At 38.0% G+C, this 14957-nt stretch overlaps 7 non-coding genes across 7 annotated transcripts; all 7 read right to left on the bottom strand.

The window, feature by feature from the left end:
• Positions 1 to 63: 63 nt before the first annotated feature.
• On the bottom strand, positions 64 to 133 carry trnaq-uug (transfer RNA glutamine (anticodon UUG)). The gene has a single exon. It is a non-coding gene; the product is annotated as a tRNA-Gln (tRNA).
• Positions 134 to 2307: 2174 nt separating this feature from the next.
• On the bottom strand, positions 2308 to 2380 carry trnat-ugu (transfer RNA threonine (anticodon UGU)). Its single transcript has one exon. It is a non-coding gene; the product is annotated as a tRNA-Thr (tRNA).
• Positions 2381 to 4562: 2182 nt separating this feature from the next.
• On the bottom strand, positions 4563 to 4635 carry trnat-ugu (transfer RNA threonine (anticodon UGU)). Its single transcript has one exon. It is a non-coding gene; the product is annotated as a tRNA-Thr (tRNA).
• Positions 4636 to 6817: 2182 nt separating this feature from the next.
• trnat-ugu (transfer RNA threonine (anticodon UGU)) lies at positions 6818 to 6890 on the bottom strand. Its single transcript has one exon. It is a non-coding gene; the product is annotated as a tRNA-Thr (tRNA).
• A 2182-nt stretch (positions 6891 to 9072) lies between these two features.
• On the bottom strand, positions 9073 to 9145 carry trnat-ugu (transfer RNA threonine (anticodon UGU)). The gene has a single exon. It is a non-coding gene; the product is annotated as a tRNA-Thr (tRNA).
• A 2182-nt stretch (positions 9146 to 11327) lies between these two features.
• trnat-ugu (transfer RNA threonine (anticodon UGU)) lies at positions 11328 to 11400 on the bottom strand. Its single transcript has one exon. It is a non-coding gene; the product is annotated as a tRNA-Thr (tRNA).
• A 2183-nt stretch (positions 11401 to 13583) lies between these two features.
• Positions 13584 to 13656, bottom strand: trnat-ugu (transfer RNA threonine (anticodon UGU)). Its single transcript has one exon. It is a non-coding gene; the product is annotated as a tRNA-Thr (tRNA).
• Positions 13657 to 14957: the final 1301 nt, after the last annotated feature.

Raw genomic sequence — 14957 nt, 5'->3', positions numbered from 1 at the left:
CCCACCCTTTGCAGCACTGCGTAAAGTTTCAGATGAATGTCACAGAGGGTAGAGTCAAAATCAAGGCCCCAGTGAGAATTGAACTCACGACCCCTGGTACAAGACCAGTGCTCTAACCCTGAGCTATGGAGCCATACAGCTATGTATGAATAATTGGAACGTTATAAAGAACACACCCGTCATACAGTTAAAAAAAGACACACCTAAGTAACCAAACATGCAGCTTTCCCAGTCTGGCTCCTACAGTAAAAGCAGATTCCTTGACATCCTTTGTTATACATTAATGACAAACTCTCCCAGGTCTATGTGACCCAGAGGCAGGTCTGGTCTAGTGGTCATCATTCTTCAGAATTCTCCTTTAATAGTCTCCTCTCCTCCTTTCATTGTCTCCTCTCTTAATGACCATCTATTTTGTTATTTTTAGGGGTAGATCAGCTTTAATACTGCAGATAGATTGGTGTCCTTTCAATGTAACTGTCTGCATCATTTCCAATCCCCCATACATTTTTTTTACAAACATTCCATTGTATTATTTTCCCTTAACCCTACCCACCTCCCCTAATTGGAGTAAATTAATGGACATCAATACTTAGACTTCTACTTCTAGCTTATACATACTATAAACATATTAGGGACACAGTATATTTTACATTAGTCATATTTTTATTTTAAATTTAGTCCCACCCTTCAGCTACCCTCAACCCCTCCCACCAATCTCTGAAAACCATCCAACTTTATAATGGTGAACTTATCATTGTTCAGTTGTATTCCAGAGGTTAGAGAAATGATCTAGATTGTCTATGAGGCTGTGCAGCGATCCAAATGGTGGTTTTAAAAGAAAGCATGAGTCCTCAGCATACAATGACACCTTTGTTTTTAAGCCCCGGATTTCTATCGCCTTGATTTTATTGTTGGATCTGATTTTAATAGCTAAAATTTCGATGGCCATAATAAATAGATATGTCGATAGTTGACAACCTTGTTTCACTTCTCTTGACAGTAATACCCTTTTCCCACAACATCCGGTGAAATTGGAGAGCGCCAAATTCAAATGACAAAGTCATAATTTAAACATTCATGAAGATAGAATGTGTCATATCATTTAAAAGCTTAACTGCTTGTTAATCCAAATGCATTGCCAGATTTCAAAAAGGCTTTACGGCGGAAGCATACCATGCGATTATCTGAGGACAGCGCACCACATCAAATATTTTTCAACCAGCACAGGCTTCACAGAATAGCAAATAGCAATGAAATAAATCACTTACCTTTGAAGATCTTCCTCTGTTTGCAATCCCAAGGGTCCCAGCTACACAATGAATGTGTGTTTTGTTTGATCAAGTCCTTCTTTATATCCCAAAAAGTTAGTTTAGTTGGCGCCATTGATTTCAGTAATCCACTCCTTCAACATGCATACAAAGGAATCCAAAAAGCTACCGGTAAACTTTGTTCATACAAGTCAAACAATGTTCTATTCAATCCTCAGGTACCCTAATTTGTAAATAAGGATAATACTCCAGACAGAAAGAACGGTGTTCAATAGGAAAGGAAAATAACGAAGAGCGCACCCTCATTCATGGGCGCCAAAAGCCTACTTTTCCTGTTGAGCTCCCTTGGGAAAAACTACTATTACTTGTTCGTATTTCAACAAACAAGCCTGAAACCCTGTTTAAAGACTGTTGACATCTAGTGGAATCCATAGGTACAGCAATCTGGGAGGAATTTTATATACAGACCCATAGACTTGCATTGGAAAGGCTTCTTAGCGCCAAAAAATAAAACGATTTCTGGATGGTTTTTCCTTGGGTTTTCGCCTGCCATATGAATTCTGTTATACTCACAAACATTATTTTAACCGTTTAGAAAATTCAAAGTGTTTTCCATCAAATTCTACCAATTATATGCATTTCCTAGCTTCTGGGCCTGAATAACAGGCAGTTTACTTTGGGCACGTCAGTCAGGCAGAAATTCAGAATACTGCCCCCTATCCTTAAGAAGTTTTAATACTTTCTCAGAAGTAGACATTATTTACTATACTGAACAAAAATATATACGCAACACGCAACACGCAACAATTGTTTTTTTTTACTGAGTTACAGTTAATATAAGGAAAAGTTCAAGTTAATGTTGTTATTCTTTCAACATGCATCACTGGATTACATGACCTCTGCTACTCCTGTCTCTAGTTTCAGCACTTTTAAAATCATGATGGGCAGCCCAGGACAGAATCGGCAAATGGTTACTCCCACCCTTTGCAGCACTGTGTAAAGTTTCAGATGAATGTCACAGAGGGTAGAGTCAAAATCAAGGCCCCAGTGAGAATTGAACTCACGACCCCTGGTTTACAAGACCAGTGCTCTAACCACTGAGCTATGGAGCCATACAGCTATGTATGAATAATTGGAACGTTATAAAGAACACACCCGTCATACAGTTAAAAAAAGAGACACACCTAAGTAACCAAACATGCAGCTTTCCCAGTCTGGCTCCTACAGTAAAAGCAGATTCCTTGACATCCTTTGTTATACATTTAATGACAAACTCTCCCAGGTCTATGTGACCCAGAGGCAGGTCTGGTCTAGTGGTCATCATTCTTCAGAATTCTCCTTTAATAGTCTCCTCTCCTCCTTTCATTGTCTCCTCTCTTAATGACCATCTATTTTGTTATTTTTAGGGGTAGATCAGCTTTAATACTGCAGATAGATTGTGTGTCCTTTCAATGTAACTGTCTGCATCATTTCCAATCCCCCATACATTTTTTTTACAAACATTCCATTGTATTATTTCCCTTAACCCTACCACCCCTCCCCTAATTGGAGTAAATTAATGGACATCAATACTTAGACTTCTACTTCTAGCTTATACATACTATAAACATATTAGGGACACAGTATATTTTACATTAGTCATATTTTTATATTTTTAAATTTAGTCCCACCCTTCAGCTACCCTCAACCCCTCCCACCAATCTCTGAAAACCATCCAACTTTATAATGGTGAACTTATCATTGTTCAGTTGTATTCCAGAGAGGTTAGAGAAATGATCTAGATTGTCTATGAGGCTGTGCAGCGATCCAAATGGTGGTTTTAAAAGAAAGCATGAGTCCTCAGCATACAATGACACCTTTGTTTTTAAGCCCCGGATTTCTATCCCCTTGATTTTATTGTTGGATCTGATTTTAATAGCTAACATTTCGATGGCCATAATAAATAGATATGTCGATAGTTGACAACCTTGTTTCACTTCTCTTGACAGTAATACCCTTTTCCCACAACATCCGGTGAAATTGGAGAGCGCCAAATTCAAATGACAAAGTCATAATATTAAACATTCATGAAGATAGAAGTGTGTCATATCATTTAAAAGCTTAACTGCTTGTTAATCCAAATGCATTGCCAGATTTCAAAAAGGCTTTACGGCGGAAGCATACCATGCGATTATCTGAGGACAGCGCACCACATCAAAATATTTTTTCAACCAGCACAGGCTTCACAGAATAGCAAATAGCAATGAAATAAATCACTTACCTTTGAAGATCTTCCTCTGTTTGCAATCCCAAGGGTCCCAGCTACACAATGAATGTGTGTTTTGTTTGATCAAGTCCTTCTTTATATCCCAAAAAGTTAGTTTAGTTGGCGCCATTGATTTCAGTAATCCACTCCTTCAACATGCATACAAAGGAATCCAAAAAGCTACCGGTAAACTTTGTTCATACAAGTCAAACAATGTTCTATTCAATCCTCAGGTACCCTAATTTGTAAATAAAGGATAATACTCCAGACAGAAAGAACGGTGTTCAATAGGAAAGGAAAATAACGAAGAGCGCACCCTCATTCATGGGCGCCAAAAGCCTACTTTTCCTGTTGAGCTCCCTTGGGAAAAACTACTATTACTTGTTCGTATTTCAACAAACAAGCCTGAAACCCTGTTTAAAGACTGTTGACATCTAGTGGAATCCATAGGTACAGCAATCTGGGAGGAATTTTTATATACAGACCCATAGACTTGCATTGGAAAGGCTTCTTAGCGCCAAAAAATAAAACGATTTCTGGATGGTTTTTCCTTGGGTTTTCGCCTGCCATATGAATTCTGTTATACTCACAAACATTATTTTAACCGTTTAGAAAATTCAAAGTGTTTTCCATCAAATTCTACCAATTATATGCATTTCCTAGCTTCTGGGCCTGAATAACAGGCAGTTTACTTTGGGCACGTCAGTCAGGCAGAAATTCAGAATACTGCCCCCTATCCTTAAGAAGTTTTAATACTTTCTCAGAAGTAGACATTATTTACTATACTGAACAAAAATATATATGCAACACGCAACAATTGTTTTTTTTTACTGAGTTACAGTTAATATAAGGAAAAGTTCAAGTTAATGTTGTTATTCTTTCAACATGCATCACCGGATTACATGACCTCTGCTACTCCTGTCTCTAGTTTCAGCACTTTTAAAATCATGATGGGCAGCCCAGGACAGAATCGGCAAATGGTTACTCCCACCCTTTGCAGCACTGTGTAAAGTTTCAGATGAATGTCACAGAGGGTAGAGTCAAAATCAAGGCCCCAGTGAGAATTGAACTCACGACCCCTGGTTTACAAGACCAGTGCTCTAACCACTGAGCTATGGAGCCATACAGCTATGTATGAATAATTGGAACGTTATAAAGAACACACCCGTCATACAGTTAAAAAAAGAGACACACCTAAGTAACCAAACATGCAGCTTTCCCAGTCTGGCTCCTACAGTAAAAGCAGATTCCTTGACATCCTTTGTTATACATTTAATGACAAACTCTCCCAGGTCTATGTGACCCAGAGGCAGGTCTGGTCTAGTGGTCATCATTCTTCAGAATTCTCCTTTAATAGTCTCCTCTCCTCCTTTCATTGTCTCCTCTCTTAATGACCATCTATTTTGTTATTTTTAGGGGTAGATCAGCTTTAATACTGCAGATAGATTGTGTGTCCTTTCAATGTAACTGTCTGCATCATTTCCAATCCCCCATACATTTTTTTTACAAACATTCCATTGTATTATTTCCCTTAACCCTACCACCCCTCCCCTAATTGGAGTAAATTAATGGACATCAATACTTAGACTTCTACTTCTAGCTTATACATACTATAAACATATTAGGGACACAGTATATTTTACATTAGTCATATTTTTATATTTTTAAATTTAGTCCCACCCTTCAGCTACCCTCAACCCCTCCCACCAATCTCTGAAAACCATCCAACTTTATAATGGTGAACTTATCATTGTTCAGTTGTATTCCAGAGAGGTTAGAGAAATGATCTAGATTGTCTATGAGGCTGTGCAGCGATCCAAATGGTGGTTTTAAAAGAAAGCATGAGTCCTCAGCATACAATGACACCTTTGTTTTTAAGCCCCGGATTTCTATCCCCTTGATTTTATTGTTGGATCTGATTTTAATAGCTAACATTTCGATGGCCATAATAAATAGATATGTCGATAGTTGACAACCTTGTTTCACTTCTCTTGACAGTAATACCCTTTTCCCACAACATCCGGTGAAATTGGAGAGCGCCAAATTCAAATGACAAAGTCATAATATTAAACATTCATGAAGATAGAAGTGTGTCATATCATTTAAAAGCTTAACTGCTTGTTAATCCAAATGCATTGCCAGATTTCAAAAAGGCTTTACGGCGGAAGCATACCATGCGATTATCTGAGGACAGCGCACCACATCAAAATATTTTTTCAACCAGCACAGGCTTCACAGAATAGCAAATAGCAATGAAATAAATCACTTACCTTTGAAGATCTTCCTCTGTTTGCAATCCCAAGGGTCCCAGCTACACAATGAATGTGTGTTTTGTTTGATCAAGTCCTTCTTTATATCCCAAAAAGTTAGTTTAGTTGGCGCCATTGATTTCAGTAATCCACTCCTTCAACATGCATACAAAGGAATCCAAAAAGCTACCGGTAAACTTTGTTCATACAAGTCAAACAATGTTCTATTCAATCCTCAGGTACCCTAATTTGTAAATAAAGGATAATACTCCAGACAGAAAGAACGGTGTTCAATAGGAAAGGAAAATAACGAAGAGCGCACCCTCATTCATGGGCGCCAAAAGCCTACTTTTCCTGTTGAGCTCCCTTGGGAAAAACTACTATTACTTGTTCGTATTTCAACAAACAAGCCTGAAACCCTGTTTAAAGACTGTTGACATCTAGTGGAATCCATAGGTACAGCAATCTGGGAGGAATTTTTATATACAGACCCATAGACTTGCATTGGAAAGGCTTCTTAGCGCCAAAAAATAAAACGATTTCTGGATGGTTTTTCCTTGGGTTTTCGCCTGCCATATGAATTCTGTTATACTCACAAACATTATTTTAACCGTTTAGAAAATTCAAAGTGTTTTCCATCAAATTCTACCAATTATATGCATTTCCTAGCTTCTGGGCCTGAATAACAGGCAGTTTACTTTGGGCACGTCAGTCAGGCAGAAATTCAGAATACTGCCCCCTATCCTTAAGAAGTTTTAATACTTTCTCAGAAGTAGACATTATTTACTATACTGAACAAAAATATATACGCAACACGCAACAATTGTTTTTTTTTACTGAGTTACAGTTAATATAAGGAAAAGTTCAAGTTAATGTTGTTATTCTTTCAACATGCATCACTGGATTACATGACCTCTGCTACTCCTGTCTCTAGTTTCAGCACTTTTAAAATCATGATGGGCAGCCCAGGACAGAATCGGCAAATGGTTACTCCCACCCTTTGCAGCACTGTGTAAAGTTTCAGATGAATGTCACAGAGGGTAGAGTCAAAATCAAGGCCCCAGTGAGAATTGAACTCACGACCCCTGGTTTACAAGACCAGTGCTCTAACCACTGAGCTATGGAGCCATACAGCTATGTATGAATAATTGGAACGTTATAAAGAACACACCCGTCATACAGTTAAAAAAAGAGACACACCTAAGTAACCAAACATGCAGCTTTCCCAGTCTGGCTCCTACAGTAAAAGCAGATTCCTTGACATCCTTTGTTATACATTTAATGACAAACTCTCCCAGGTCTATGTGACCCAGAGGCAGGTCTGGTCTAGTGGTCATCATTCTTCAGAATTCTCCTTTAATAGTCTCCTCTCCTCCTTTCATTGTCTCCTCTCTTAATGACCATCTATTTTGTTATTTTTAGGGGTAGATCAGCTTTAATACTGCAGATAGATTGTGTGTCCTTTCAATGTAACTGTCTGCATCATTTCCAATCCCCCATACATTTTTTTTACAAACATTCCATTGTATTATTTTCCCTTAACCCTACCACCCCTCCCCTAATTGGAGTAAATTAATGGACATCAATACTTAGACTTCTACTTCTAGCTTATACATACTATAAACATATTAGGGACACAGTATATTTTACATTAGTCATATTTTTATATTTTTAAATTTAGTCCCACCCTTCAGCTACCCTCAACCCCTCCCACCAATCTCTGAAAACCATCCAACTTTATAATGGTGAACTTATCATTGTTCAGTTGTATTCCAGAGAGGTTAGAGAAATGATCTAGATTGTCTATGAGGCTGTGCAGCGATCCAAATGGTGGTTTTAAAAGAAAGCATGAGTCCTCAGCATACAATGACACCTTTGTTTTTAAGCCCCGGATTTCTATCCCCTTGATTTTATTGTTGGATCTGATTTTAATAGCTAACATTTCGATGGCCATAATAAATAGATATGTCGATAGTTGACAACCTTGTTTCACTTCTCTTGACAGTAATACCCTTTTCCCACAACATCCGGTGAAATTGGAGAGCGCCAAATTCAAATGACAAAGTCATAATATTAAACATTCATGAAGATAGAAGTGTGTCATATCATTTAAAAGCTTAACTGCTTGTTAATCCAAATGCATTGCCAGATTTCAAAAAGGCTTTACGGCGGAAGCATACCATGCGATTATCTGAGGACAGCGCACCACATCAAAATATTTTTTCAACCAGCACAGGCTTCACAGAATAGCAAATAGCAATGAAATAAATCACTTACCTTTGAAGATCTTCCTCTGTTTGCAATCCCAAGGGTCCCAGCTACACAATGAATGTGCGTTTTGTTTGATCAAGTCCTTCTTTATATCCCAAAAAGTTAGTTTAGTTGGCGCCATTGATTTCAGTAATCCACTCCTTCAACATGCATACAAAGGAATCCAAAAAGCTACCGGTAAACTTTGTTCATACAAGTCAAACAATGTTCTATTCAATCCTCAGGTACCCTAATTTGTAAATAAAGGATAATACTCCAGACAGAAAGAACGGTGTTCAATAGGAAAGGAAAATAACGAAGAGCGCACCCTCATTCATGGGCGCCAAAAGCCTACTTTTCCTGTTGAGCTCCCTTGGGAAAAACTACTATTACTTGTTCGTATTTCAACAAACAAGCCTGAAACCCTGTTTAAAGACTGTTGACATCTAGTGGAATCCATAGGTACAGCAATCTGGGAGGAATTTTTATATACAGACCCATAGACTTGCATTGGAAAGGCTTCTTAGCGCCAAAAAATAAAACGATTTCTGGATGGTTTTTCCTTGGGTTTTCGCCTGCCATATGAATTCTGTTATACTCACAAACATTATTTTAACCGTTTAGAAAATTCAAAGTGTTTTCCATCAAATTCTACCAATTATATGCATTTCCTAGCTTCTGGGCCTGAATAACAGGCAGTTTACTTTGGGCACGTCAGTCAGGCAGAAATTCAGAATACTGCCCCCTATCCTTAAGAAGTTTTAATACTTTCTCAGAAGTAGACATTATTTACTATACTGAACAAAAATATATACGCAACACGCAACAATTTTTTTTTTTACTGAGTTACAGTTAATATAAGGAAAAGTTCAAGTTAATGTTGTTATTCTTTCAACATGCATCACTGGATTACATGACCTCTGCTACTCCTGTCTCTAGTTTCAGCACTTTTAAAATCATGATGGGCAGCCCAGGACAGAATCGGCAAATGGTTACTCCCACCCTTTGCAGCACTGTGTAAAGTTTCAGATGAATGTCACAGAGGGTAGAGTCAAAATCAAGGCCCCAGTGAGAATTGAACTCACGACCCCTGGTTTACAAGACCAGTGCTCTAACCACTGAGCTATGGAGCCATACAGCTATGTATGAATAATTGGAACGTTATAAAGAACACACCCGTCATACAGTTAAAAAAAGAGACACACCTAAGTAACCAAACATGCAGCTTTCCCAGTCTGGCTCCTACAGTAAAAGCAGATTCCTTGACATCCTTTGTTATACATTTAATGACAAACTCTCCCAGGTCTATGTGACCCAGAGGCAGGTCTGGTCTAGTGGTCATCATTCTTCAGAATTCTCCTTTAATAGTCTCCTCTCCTCCTTTCATTGTCTCCTCTCTTAATGACCATCTATTTTGTTATTTTTAGGGGTAGATCAGCTTTAATACTGCAGATAGATTGTGTGTCCTTTCAATGTAACTGTCTGCATCATTTCCAATCCCCCATACATTTTTTTTACAAACATTCCATTGTATTATTTTCCCTTAACCCTACCACCCCTCCCCTAATTGGAGTAAATTAATGGACATCAATACTTAGACTTCTACTTCTAGCTTATACATACTATAAACATATTAGGGACACAGTATATTTTACATTAGTCATATTTTTATATTTTTAAATTTAGTCCCACCCTTCAGCTACCCTCAACCCCTCCCACCAATCTCTGAAAACCATCCAACTTTATAATGGTGAACTTATCATTGTTCAGTTGTATTCCAGAGAGGTTAGAGAAATGATCTAGATTGTCTATGAGGCTGTGCAGCGATCCAAATGGTGGTTTTAAAAGAAAGCATGAGTCCTCAGCATACAATGACACCTTTGTTTTTAAGCCCCGGATTTCTATCCCCTTGATTTTATTGTTGGATCTGATTTTAATAGCTAACATTTCGATGGCCATAATAAATAGATATGTCGATAGTTGACAACCTTGTTTCACTTCTCTTGACAGTAATACCCTTTTCCCACAACATCCGGTGAAATTGGAGAGCGCCAAATTCAAATGACAAAGTCATAATATTAAACATTCATGAAGATAGAAGTGTGTCATATCATTTAAAAGCTTAACTGCTTGTTAATCCAAATGCATTGCCAGATTTCAAAAAGGCTTTACGGCGGAAGCATACCATGCGATTATCTGAGGACAGCGCACCACATCAAAATATTTTTTCAACCAGCACAGGCTTCACAGAATAGCAAATAGCAATGAAATAAATCACTTACCTTTGAAGATCTTCCTCTGTTTGCAATCCCAAGGGTCCCAGCTACACAATGAATGTGCGTTTTGTTTGATCAAGTCCTTCTTTATATCCCAAAAAGTTAGTTTAGTTGGCGCCATTGATTTCAGTAATCCACTCCTTCAACATGCATACAAAGGAATCCAAAAAGCTACCGGTAAACTTTGTTCATACAAGTCAAACAATGTTCTATTCAATCCTCAGGTACCCTAATTTGTAAATAAAGGATAATACTCCAGACAGAAAGAACGGTGTTCAATAGGAAAGGAAAATAACGAAGAGCGCACCCTCATTCATGGGCGCCAAAAGCCTACTTTTCCTGTTGAGCTCCCTTGGGAAAAACTACTATTACTTGTTCGTATTTCAACAAACAAGCCTGAAACCCTGTTTAAAGACTGTTGACATCTAGTGGAATCCATAGGTACAGCAATCTGGGAGGAATTTTTATATACAGACCCATAGACTTGCATTGGAAAGGCTTCTTAGCGCCAAAAAATAAAACGATTTCTGGATGGTTTTTCCTTGGGTTTTCGCCTGCCATATGAATTCTGTTATACTCACAAACATTATTTTAACCGTTTAGAAAATTCAAAGTGTTTTCCATCAAATTCTACCAATTATATGCATTTCCTAGCTTCTGGGCCTGAATAACAGGCAGTTTACTTTGGGCACGTCAGTCAGGCAGAAATTCAGAATACTGCCCCCTATCCTTAAGAAGTTTTAATACTTTCTCAGAAGTAGACATTATTTACTATACTGAACAAAAATATATACGCAACACGCAACAATTTTTTTTTTTACTGAGTTACAGTTAATATAAGGAAAAGTTCAAGTTAATGTTGTTATTCTTTCAACATGCATCACTGGATTACATGACCTCTGCTACTCCTGTCTCTAGTTTCAGCACTTTTAAAATCATGATGGGCAGCCCAGGACAGAATCGGCAAATGGTTACTCCCACCCTTTGCAGCACTGTGTAAAGTTTCAGATGAATGTCACAGAGGGTAGAGTCAAAATCAAGGCCCCAGTGAGAATTGAACTCACGACCCCTGGTTTACAAGACCAGTGCTCTAACCACTGAGCTATGGAGCCATACAGCTATGTATGAATAATTGGAACGTTATAAAGAACACACCCGTCATACAGTTAAAAAAAGAGACACACCTAAGTAACCAAACATGCAGCTTTCCCAGTCTGGCTCCTACAGTAAAAGCAGATTCCTTGACATCCTTTGTTATACATTTAATGACAAACTCTCCCAGGTCTATGTGACCCAGAGGCAGGTCTGGTCTAGTGGTCATCATTCTTCAGAATTCTCCTTTAATAGTCTCCTCTCCTCCTTTCATTGTCTCCTCTCTTAATGACCATCTATTTTGTTATTTTTAGGGGTAGATCAGCTTTAATACTGCAGATAGATTGTGTGTCCTTTCAATGTAACTGTCTGCATCATTTCCAATCCCCCATACATTTTTTTTACAAACATTCCATTGTATTATTTTCCCTTAACCCTACCACCCCTCCCCTAATTGGAGTAAATTAATGGACATCAATACTTAGACTTCTACTTCTAGCTTATACATACTATAAACATATTAGGGACACAGTATATTTTACATTAGTCATATTTTTATATTTTTAAATTTAGTCCCACCCTTCAGCTACCCTCAACCCCTCCCACCAATCTCTGAAAACCATCCAACTTTATAATGGTGAACTTATCATTGTTCAGTTGTATTCCAGAGAGGTTAGAGAAATGATCTAGATTGTCTATGAGGCTGTGCAGCGATCCAAATGGTGGTTTTAAAAGAAAGCATGAGTCCTCAGCATACAATGACACCTTTGTTTTTAAGCCCCGGATTTCTATCGCCTTGATTTTATTGTTGGATCTGATTTTAATAGCTAAAATTTCGATGGCCATAATAAATAGATATGTCGATAGTTGACAACCTTGTTTCACTTCTCTTGACAGTAATACCCTTTTCCCACAACATCCGGTGAAATTGGAGAGCGCCAAATTCAAATGACAAAGTCATAATATTAAACATTCATGAAGATAGAAGTGTGTCATATCATTTAAAAGCTTAACTGCTTGTTAATCCAAATGCATTGCCAGATTTCAAAAAGGCTTTACGGCGGAAGCATACCATGCGATTATCTGAGGACAGCGCACCACATCAAAATATTTTTTCAACCAGCACAGGCTTCACAGAATAGCAAATAGCAATGAAATAAATCACTTACCTTTGAAGATCTTCCTCTGTTTGCAATCCCAAGGGTCCCAGCTACACAATGAATGTGCGTTTTGTTTGATCAAGTCCTTCTTTATATCCCAAAAAGTTAGTTTAGTTGGCGCCATTGATTTCAGTAATCCACTCCTTCAACATGCATACAAAGGAATCCAAAAAGCTACCGGTAAACTTTGTTCATACAAGTCAAACAATGTTCTATTCAATCCTCAGGTACCCTAATTTGTAAATAAAGGATAATACTCCAGACAGAAAGAACGGTGTTCAATAGGAAAGGAAAATAACGAAGAGCGCACCCTCATTCATGGGCGCCAAAAGCCTACTTTTCCTGTTGAGCTCCCTTGGGAAAAACTACTATTACTTGTTCGTATTTCAACAAACAAGCCTGAAACCCTGTTTAAAGACTGTTGACATCTAGTGGAATCCATAGGTACAGCAATCTGGGAGGAATTTTTATATACAGACCCATAGACTTGCATTGGAAAGGCTTCTTAGCGCCAAAAAATAAAACGATTTCTGGATGGTTTTTCCTTGGGTTTTCGCCTGCCATATGAATTCTGTTATACTCACAAACATTATTTTAACCGTTTAGAAAATTCAAAGTGTTTTCCATCAAATTCTACCAATTATATGCATTTCCTAGCTTCTGGGCCTGAATAACAGGCAGTTTACTTTGGGCACGTCAGTCAGGCAGAAATTCAGAATACTGCCCCCTATCCTTAAGAAGTTTTAATACTTTCTCAGAAGTAGACATTATTTACTATACTGAACAAAAATATATACGCAACACGCAACAATTTTTTTTTTTTACTGAGTTACAGTTAATATAAGGAAAAGTTCAAGTTAATGTTGTTATTCTTTCAACATGCATCACTGGATTACATGACCTCTGCTACTCCTGTCTCTAGTTTCAGCACTTTTAAAATCATGATGGGCAGCCCAGGACAGAATCGGCAAATGGTTACTCCCACCCTTTGCAGCACTGTGTAAAGTTTCAGATGAATGTCACAGAGGGTAGAGTCAAAATCAAGGCCCCAGTGAGAATTGAACTCACGACCCCTGGTTTACAAGACCAGTGCTCTAACCACTGAGCTATGGAGCCATACAGCTATGTATGAATAATTGGAACGTTATAAAGAACACACCCGTCATACAGTTAAAAAAAGAGACACACCTAAGTAACCAAACATGCAGCTTTCCCAGTCTGGCTCCTACAGTAAAAGCAGATTCCTTGACATCCTTTGTTATACATTTAATGACAAACTCTCCCAGGTCTATGTGACCCAGAGGCAGGTCTGGTCTAGTGGTCATCATTCTTCAGAATTCTCCTTTAATAGTCTCCTCTCCTCCTTTCATTGTCTCCTCTCTTAATGACCATCTATTTTGTTATTTTTAGGGGTAGATCAGCTTTAATACTGCAGATAGATTGTGTGTCCTTTCAATGTAACTGTCTGCATCATTTCCAATCCCCCATACATTTTTTTTACAAACATTCCATTGTATTATTTTCCCTTAACCCTACCACCCCTCCCCTAATTGGAGTAAATTAATGGACATCAATACTTAGACTTCTACTTCTAGCTTATACATACTATAAACATATTAGGGACACAGTATATTTTACATTAGTCATATTTTTATATTTTTAAATTTAGTCCCACCCTTCAGCTACCCTCAACCCCTCCCACCAATCTCTGAAAACCATCCAACTTTATAATGGTGAACTTATCATTGTTCAGTTGTATTCCAGAGAGGTTAGAGAAATGATCTAGATTGTCTATGAGGCTGTGCAGCGATCCAAATGGTGGTTTTAAAAGAAAGCATGAGTCCTCAGCATACAATGACACCTTTGTTTTTAAGCCCCGGATTTCTATCGCCTTGATTTTATTGTTGGATCTGATTTTAATAGCTAAAATTTCGATGGCCATAATAAATAGATATGTCGATAGTTGACAACCTTGTTTCACTTCTCTTGACAGTAATACCCTTTTCCCACAACATCCGGTGAAATTGGAGAGCGCCAAATTCAAATGACAAAGTCATAATATTAAACATTCATGAAGATAGAAGTGTGTCATATCATTTAAAAGCTTAACTGCTTGTTAATCCAAATGCATTGCCAGATTTCAAAAAGGCTTTACGGCGGAAGCATACCATGCGATTATCTGAGGACAGCGCACCACATCAAAATATTTTTTCAACCAGCACAGGCTTCACAGAATAGCAAATAGCAATGAAATAAATCACTTACCTTTGAAGATCTTCCTCTGTTTGCAATCCCAAGGGTCCCAGCTACACAATGAATGTGCGTTTTGTTTGATCAAGTCCTTCTTTATATCCCAAAAAGTTAGTTTAGTTGGCGCCATTGATTTCAGTAATCCACTCCTTCAACATGCATACAAA

This window comes from Oncorhynchus kisutch, unplaced genomic scaffold (genome assembly GCF_002021735.2).
Source record: "Oncorhynchus kisutch isolate 150728-3 unplaced genomic scaffold, Okis_V2 scaffold2278, whole genome shotgun sequence".
In the NCBI taxonomy this organism is placed as follows: Eukaryota; Metazoa; Chordata; class Actinopteri; order Salmoniformes; family Salmonidae; genus Oncorhynchus; species Oncorhynchus kisutch.
The sequence above is the reverse complement of the archived record's forward strand: the minus strand, read 5'-3'. Positions and strand labels throughout refer to the sequence as shown.